The sequence below is a fragment of the Lygodium microphyllum genome, chromosome 4 (genome assembly GCF_053477565.2).
Source record: "Lygodium microphyllum isolate KBCC chromosome 4, Lygodium_microphyllum_v1.1.10, whole genome shotgun sequence".
NCBI lineage: Eukaryota > Viridiplantae > Streptophyta > Polypodiopsida > Schizaeales > Lygodiaceae > Lygodium > Lygodium microphyllum.
The window spans coordinates 64,854,777-64,863,811 of NC_141138.1; the positions used below are offsets into that span (position 1 = coordinate 64,854,777).

At 38.4% G+C, this 9,035-nt stretch overlaps 1 long non-coding RNA gene across 2 annotated transcripts; it reads right to left on the reverse strand.

Moving 5' to 3' along the window:
- Positions 1-6,499: 6,499 nt before the first annotated feature.
- LOC148037114 (uncharacterized) lies at positions 6,500-7,344 on the reverse strand. Of its 2 annotated transcripts, XR_015690777.1 has the most exons (3): positions 7,112-7,344; positions 6,911-6,966; positions 6,500-6,785 (listed from the first exon to the last, which is right to left on the reverse strand). It is a non-coding gene; the product is annotated as an uncharacterized LOC148037114 (long non-coding RNA). The 2 variants fall into 2 exon arrangements; XR_015690778.1 differs by lacking the exon at positions 6,911-6,966.
- Between the last annotated feature and the right edge of the window lie 1,691 nt (positions 7,345-9,035).

Consider the following 9,035-nt stretch of genomic DNA (forward strand, 5'->3'; position numbering starts at 1 on the left):
TATATAGTAAGGGGTGAAGGGGGAAGCGCTCGAATCGATCACCGAGAGCCAAGCACTAATGCCAAGGAGTCCAATAATGATCGGGAAGGTTGCCAAGAGTGCCGAGAAGCTGAGGAAGAGCAGGAAAATGCCAGGAGCATGTTAGCCCAACCCCCTAAAAATGTGCCAAAATTTACGTTGGTTGTTCCTAGGGGCTGGGGAGTCTTCAACAGTCCTCGAGGGCACTTGGCAATGTCAAGGGGATTCCAATGCAGCCCGGGAAGAAGCCAATGAAGGTGCCATGGCTATCATTGAAGCTTGGGTTGAAGCTCTTCAAATTCGGACTGAAGAGAATGCTGGGCAAGATCCAATGTCTTTGCTTTGATACCAATTGAAAGGGAAGTAGAACCCAGGAGAAAGAAGCTTGGTGGTGAGAGTTATGGCGGATGGAGAGCAAGAGCTAAGAGAGAGAGAGACTCAAAGGTGGGAACTCCAACCACCACAATGTGTGGCTGCGCCTTCCTTTATTCAAACAGTCACTAAAAGAATAAAGAATAAGTGACTGTGACGGGTACCCACCACCTGCAGTGTGCAGTGGCAGGTGCACTGTCAATGTAGTAATACACGGGCAACTAGGTAGAGGCGCCTTTACCTCCAACATGATGCAGAAGTAGACAGTTTGTCACTTAACCCCTTGTTTCTCTCGGAATATGGCACCAATCCCAATAATTAATAGCTTTATGGAAATCTTATTATATGGGGATATACAAGATTTAGTAATATCTCAGCTTTCAATAAGGTATATGGGTAGAATGAACTCCAACACTGTATTCCAAACAGTCTGTTTAGATGCAGTCCACTAGACCCCCTGTCAGTAAATTGGTCATAACTTTTTCTCCTAATGTTGGATCAACCAATTTTTTTGTTCAATTTGAAGCTTAGGATCCCCTCTTCAAATCAAGCTATTAAGATCCCAAATCAAATCATGATAGAATTTTATGTGATAGGAACTGTGTACCTGTCCAGAGAATTCCTACAACCTGTTAACACCCTATGGAAACCCTGTTTGACCCTGTAGGAATACCTTGAGTGAAGGAAACCCTTGTAAACCACCGTAGCAACAAGGAGAGGGTTATGGGGCACCTATAGGGCTCAAGAACAACTTGTAGATGAGTATATACATGTTTTTTTATCTGTCAAACACCTGTAGGTGTCCTGAAAATAGGAGATGCTCTGCCCCTCTTCCAATGGTTCACCAATCACTTATGAAACCCTGATTATTTCTTATCAATATTGTACTTCTGCCAAACTTTGATAAAGGAAAATGTACCTGCACCTAAATTTGAAAATAGCATGGGCTCCGAGAAAAGAGGGGTGTGCAAAGTTCTGCCTCAAGCCAGGTTGTGCACCCCTTCAGGGTCTTAATCGAGAAGGGAGGGTCACCTCTCTTTTGTCTTCCCAACTCGCCTGGCATCCACTTTTCCTCACGAGAACCAACATGGCAAGTACTTTCTAATGGCTAATCAAACAAGGATGCTATGCATTGATTGAAAAGCCTTTGAACTTTTAATGAAATGCAAGTGGATATTGGGAAATGACTAAATTGAAAAGGGCTGTGGATAGGGCATTACCCTTTTGCAGTGACTCATTGCTTTTCCCACTTACCATTTTCATCATTGTTTCAGTCCTATAGCATCAATGCTCAACCATCCAACAAAAATCCAAGTCAACTTGGCACTTAGTAGTATTTATGCAATCAATTGAGCTTCAACATTTGAATGGGCAGAAAAGAACTCATCAAGCAATCATAATTAGTCATGGGTTGAATTCTAGATGCCTTCAATAGGAACTAAGAGGTTCTAGTACACTTAATCTCTCTTACGAACAAAAGGACTGATTCAACAATTGGATAAAAGAGAGACTAAGCTGAAAGTACTAGAATTACCTCTTTAGTGCTAATGAAAAGTAGTGGATGAATCCAATCAATCAACCTTCAGCATAAGACATCATCAATAGACCAAGATTTTAGATCAATAAGACCAATCTTCAAGAAGGATTTGTCCAATGTGATTGCTCCCAAGTAATCTTCAGCTCCTGATTAATAAGATTTCTCCAATGAAATCAAAAGAAGTCAATGATTTGATAGAAATCCACAATAGCTTGTTGGTGAAGATCCTTTGAGCTTTGATGCATGTAATTTCTCATTAGAATCATGGATTCCATGCATTTTTAGACATTGCCATGTTCAAGAGGCTGAAAATGCTTCCAAATAAAGAATTTCTTCAATGTAAGCCAAATCGTTGAAAAATACCTTCAATTGAAACTTCCCGAAATTGTAGACAACAAAAGCCCCATGAAATTGAAGAAGATAATCCAAGAATTGGATTCTTGAAGCTTACTGCCCTATTTTGACTCCATAGCCACCATATTTTGAAGCTTCACATCCAAAAAGGCTTCAATGTCAGTCCCTTGAGTGTTGGAAAAGCTCCATGATACTTGTTAGAGTAAAAGCCCTTTGATTCTTTGAAGAAATTTCAAAAAAATCACAGTTTTCCTGAATTTTCCATAGCTAGGGTTTGAGAGCTCAAGAATGCTCAAGAGGATGGGCTTCAATTGAGTATACTAGATTGGAGACTCAGAAATTGATGATTATAGATTGTACAAGCCATAGATGATGCCATTTGCTGGTTTTAAGTTTATTGGAATAAATTAGTTACTAATAACTAGATTCCAATTGATTCATCGTCTTATTCTGATGAATTTATGTTTTATGAGAAAAGATTGTGTGTCACTGTTCATTTTAGATAATTTATGTTTTATCAGAAAAGATTGTGTATCACTGTTCAATTTAGATAATTTGTGTTGCATGAAATTCATTGTCCTCCATATCAAGGCCATAGAGGTATTATTTCCACTTTAAGGACATTGGTTGAAGATTTTTACTGGCCACAAATAGAATATGATATTTCTAACTTTATTTCTGAGTGTTTAATTTGCCAAAGAGTCAAGCGATACCATGGTAAGCAATACGGTTTGTTAATACCTTTAGCAATTCTTGAACGTCCATGGGAACATATTTCAATGGATTTTATAATTGGTTTGCCTAATACACAAGCTAATCATGATATGATTTGGACTATAGTAGATCGATTTAGCAAACAAGCATATTTTCTACCATGCAAGAAAACATTAACTGCATCTCAAGCTACACAATTATTTTTGAAGACTATTTTTCCTAACCATGGTTTGCCAAAAGTTATTATTTCTGATCGTGATTCTAGATTCTATAACAATTTTTGGACTACTTTGTTTGCTAATTTAGATACTAAGATTGATTTCTCATCTGCATTCCATCCTAAAACCAATGGGCAAACAAAAGCTACTAACAGTACAATTTTAGATCTTTTGCGTATATACACAATTTTAAAACCACAAACATGGGATATACACTTACATCTACTTCAATTTACATACAATAATACACCACATACAGCTATACAAAAAGCATCTTTTGAAATCATTTATAGACATAGATTGCATATACCTGTTACATCATTGTCAAAGAAAGTTAAAGCTGCTGATGATATTGCCAATACGCATGGTACTATTTTTGCTCAAGTTAAAAACATGATTGCGAAAGCTTAGCAATCATACACTAAACAAGTAAATAAAAAAACAAAAACAATGAGTTTCAATATTGATGATTATGTTTAGTTATGCATTGAAAAGAGAAGATTATAAAGTGTTGAGAAACATCCTGTTGTTAAATTAGCACCTAGATTTTATGGACCTTTCAAAATAATTCACAAGATTAATAACAATGCATTTAAATTAGAACTACCCCAACACTGGACGATAAATAATACTTTTCATATCAGTTTGTTACGACCTTTTAGAGGCCAATTACTTATCCACCATATCTATGAAAACCCTCCTTTATTAGAAGAAGCAACTGAAATCCTTGAACCTGAAACTATTCTAGACACTGACTTTATGACCACTAGAACTGGTTGTAGATATTCCAGATATTTAGTTAAGTTTAAAAATCATCATGTTGAAGAGAGGCCCAATGGATGCACGCCCACGACCTAAGTGCTTACCCCTCACTGCTCGCTCCACATTGAGCTAATAGCAATTGAGGACAATTGCTATCCCACCATGGGGATATGATGCCATGAGGCATATTCCATGTTGGATTCTGTGAGGTTTTTAAGTGGATTCTGTAAAACTATATTTATTTGCCAAGGCTCGTACACAAGGTGGATTCCTTGTGTGAGAAGTTGACGGGAACGCCTATCCTTTTTGGGCATCATATTAATTTAATGTGCACATGGGTGATTCCATAGCAGGTGATTCTGTAAAATACATATTTAAATTAATGGACATTTATGAGTTTAGAGTGCACTCAAATTAAATTAAGGTTAGGATAGAGTTTCAACCTATTTAATTATTTTGTAGCTAAAGACTGCTAGATATTCACTTTTGTGAGTTTTATCTTATTATTTTTTAACAATTGTGAATGCTTCACTTGATGTGTAGAGTAAGCAGTGGTGGCATTGGGAAGCACTGGTGGGCGATGACATGTATTTAGATTATCTAGAAGAATTATTTTTTATGGACGCGTATCTTATCACTAAAGGCATGGCATCAATATTTATTTAGGTGCGCTTATTTATTAAAGTGCTTGAAAAATATTTATTATTTTGTATGCGCATGTGTACTTGGTTTACATATTTCATTATTTGACATTGTATTTGGGCATAACACGATTTTTGGACACCCAAATGCTTTACTTTTTATTTGGGCAAAAACAAACACAAAAGCCAAAAGCATGCTAATTGTAAAGTGGGCTATTTTTGAGCTTGGAGATTAATAAATCTATAAATACATGCCTTGTGAAGCGCTCACACAAGGCATGGGGGGAGATTGCACCCAATTGGTCTTCTTATCTCTTGTCATGCAAAATCTCTTTTTGTCTTTATGAAGCTTTTGTAGTGTTCTTTATTCTTGGGGACCTTCCGGCATTCACTACGCGTGCAAACATCATCCGATTTGCACACCATTCATCTCCCCTAATGAACAAAGACCTTGGTTCTAGTAAGCCGATTAATATGGAAAACACCCCTATATGTGATCTCATCAACAAAGTCATTGAACTAGTCAACTTAGAGATTACAAGCATGGTACCCAGTACAATGGATAGAACCAAAACTTGAGAGGAACCACTAATAATTTTTCAGTCTACCATTGATACTTTTCAACACGTTGCCAACTTCAATATCTCAAACATGATTCGTGACGCCATGGAAAAAAAACTCATAAAGGCACAAACATTCTTAATTGATTGATGGGCATCAACAATGATACCAGACAACAACTTGCAAACATGCAAGCTAAAATGGATAGTTTCGAAGGATGCTACTGAATACTAAAGCTACATGATCCTTGCAAGATTTGTTATCAAATCTCGTGTAGTGACGCTTGCTTGATCCACACACATGCTTCAAGTAGGAACTCACATAACTTAAACTCTCTTAACCAAGATGAGGAATATACAATAGGACTAAGGATCAAGTAAATATCCCTCTTGTGCCTAAGAGATTAGATAAGTATAGGGCTGAGGACAACCCTTATTGCTTCATTGAATAGTTCGAGTAGGTTTGCAAAGTGGAGAACCTTATGGATAATGCTAAAAATAGGTGCAAGCTTCAAACTAATTTATGCCTAGGAGAAAAGGGATAAACTTGGCTCACTAGGCTTGATGCATTGAAAAATCCTCATTCATGTTGCTCAAAGATTTCTTCATTTAAATGCTTCATGGAAGTTGGTTACGATGACAACCTTATCATTTGACTGATGAATAACAACAAGAAGAGGAGAGCATGCAAGACCATATCTCGAATGAAGGTGAGAAGCCTTTGTAAGTAAATCCTAGTCACAAAAAGATCCACTACTAAGGTAGTGACTAAAGAATTCATCAAGGCCTTCTGAGACAAAGGGATCCATATGACCATGATTCTTTTTGGGGACAATGGTAATTTAAATGATTGGTTTGTCAAATATTGGTCTAGTGATGGAGAAGATGTGGAACTTCCATAATGAGGTAATGTACATGTAAGTGCACAATGCATGTAGAGTTTTAGTTAGGTTTTGCTATCTTGTATCCTAGTCAAGCGCTTAACCAAGAAAGATGTGGCTTTAAAGCTTGTTTGGAAGCTCTTGGAAGCAGTTTGACCTACTCAGTTAGGTGATTTTATCCAAGTTAGGATATACTTTATTAATACACCAACTGGATTTTGTTTAAAGACTTTGCGTCACAGTTTCAAGAAGCTTAAGGAAACATATTGTTATAAGCAGAGCAAATCCTATATTATCATGCGTGAAGCACGTTGCTTGGTTTTTTTTTTTTTGCAAACAAAGAGAAGCAACCACTACTTCCTTGTCCACTTCACAATTATGCCAATCAAGCGAAGCAGAGGTAGTGGCTAACTAGTAGTCCTTAACCTCAAGCAAGGAGAGGCCACGTTTGAAGATATAGCGTAAGATACCATATCACTATTTAGAAAGTAAGGCCAAAACCAATTTTTCATTTTTCAAAGTTTGAGACCTTAATAGGTGCAACCATGAATCACTACTAATGAGGCTATATTGCCTACTACAAAAGCCAACAAGAACAATGGCCGCTTTTAGAATGCGCCAGATGGGCTATTGTCAGGCCTTGCTTGGTTTCGAAAGACATCACAGGGTAGACTGTGGAACTTTGTTTAGCGGCCGCTGTTCTGGTCGGATCCTCGAGGCCCTGGTGGCTGCAGAAATGAACAAACGATGAGTACCTTGAAAATCATCATTACTTACCTAAGCTCAAGGACCAGTGTTCGTCAAATATCAATTGCGGCTAAGTATCATGAGAGGCGCAATATATCGACCTTACCGGGGTGACCGCACGGTACTGATGCCGGGTGCTGAAGGGTCCATCTGGGTTATAAGCTAATCCCATGGACAAGCCACATAAGTATGGTTGATCATGGGCAGCATACTTGTTGAAAAGGGAATTAGATGATATTAATTAGGTTAAGAAGCCCTTAATGAGACACGCATATATACAAACATACACACACGTATGAATGATTACCTGCATGAGGAGGAGGAGGCGGCGGCGGCGGCGGCTGAGTGAATCGCGCATTTGCAGCAGCAGTAGTGGATGTAGCTGCTGAGAGCATATTATTGAGAAGGAGAGCCAGTAATAGAAGTGTCCACAGCCGACTCATCGTGTTTCCTTCGCTCATGATTGTATATTGATTTTGTATGTAGGAGCGTCTAAATAGGAAGAGTCTGTCCCATCAAATTTCCAGGCTTGGACGTCGTCGCAACTCGCCCCGGCCTCTTGGGTTAACTGACTCTCTCTCTCTCTCTCTCTCTCTCTCTCGTATTCTAATTTCTCGCCTCCAAAAGTCCAGTCAGGCCTTGAACCTTGGAAGTCACCTTGCGTTCAAACTCCGTCTCCAGGCAAGTCTCTCCGAATCGATTGTCTTCTCTTTGGAAAAGTCCAGTCAAGCTTACAAGCTTCCTTGAATGTCATCATCCTTTGAATAATTCAAAACAATGTTTCTAAGTGTTGTTTTGACTAATTTTCACAAACTTCCAATAATCCAACTCTTGTACCTAGTGGCACGACTGGCAAGGGAGATATACTTGTAGCCACAATCTTTTAATTGTTTTTCCTAAACTCTTATGGCAGCTTCAATACTTTTTTGTATTTTATGTTCTAGCAATCCTTAGACCCTTGATTTTGAAGGCTTTGGGATGAATGCTTGTGTAGCAAGACATGGGTGATACTCATAGAGTTTGAAGGCTTCATTGTTACACGAGCAGTGATCAAGACAAGTCTCTCTCAAAACCCGATAATGAGCTGTTAAGGATTACTGCCGAATAGTGTAATTGACTTTTTTGATAAACAACACAAACATAGAAAATTTAAAATTATGCAAACACTGCACAAGCCACACACAAAAACAGACTACCAACTATGCCTCTTGTCGCTCAAAAACAACAAAAACACAATCTAGGTGGAGCATCACACACGTAGTGTAATGTTTGAAAACACACGAAAATAAAAAACAATTGTACTCAATTCTCATACCTAAAAAAAACTTGATACACCATTTGGCTCTGCAACTACTATCAAGTTCTCGATTACTTCGTTGACACGGCAAGATTCCACTTCCACTTGCACACGTGAGACCCTCCACTCTCCTCTCACAAATTACAAACTTGAATGCAAGGAGTAGGGCCATGCCCTTTTGCACCTCCTTCTTACATCTTTATATGGTTTTTCTCCCCTCTCCATACGTTGTGTTTTTTCAAATGTTTTTAAGCTTTTTGCTTTCCATCGTTTTAATCTTTTTTATAAACTTAAAAACTTAAGCATTTTAAAAAAAATCAAAAGTCTTAAAATGTCCTGAATAGCCTTAAGGCTATTAAATCTAGCTTTTTTAAACACCGTCATGCGTTTCAAAAAATGTTGCCACCCTTCTTCTATCAAAGATTGTTGCCAACACTGCCCGAAACCGCTTATTGTTTAAGCATTTCAAGCCGAACACTAATGGCTACCTCTCACATAGCCAATACGCTATCTATCTCTACGAGTATAGTGAGCTTATCTCCATGCCCAATCAAGTTGCCTCCTCTCCCGAGCACTTCGGTAGCTCTACGATCCAAGTGCAAGCTTTAAGCAAGTTCGATCCTCAAGCTCCACACTCCAGGTTCCATTGCCGCAAGCAAAACAAGAGAAGAGAAGAGAAGAAAAGAAGAGAGGAGAAGATGGAGAGCTTCTCCACCACGATCCCTTACCCTCACACACTTACTCTCACACTCCCTCTCTCAAGCACAAGCTCAAGCAAGCAAGCAAGAAGAAGAAGAAGAGAGCTACTTTTAGCCACACAAAAGAATGAGCTTCTCATTTACTTTTCAACTTTATATACAAAACCTTAAATCCCTTTTGTGCGGTCAACCCCTTATCCCCTTTTTTATATGGCCCTAGGCTTTTTTTCCCATTA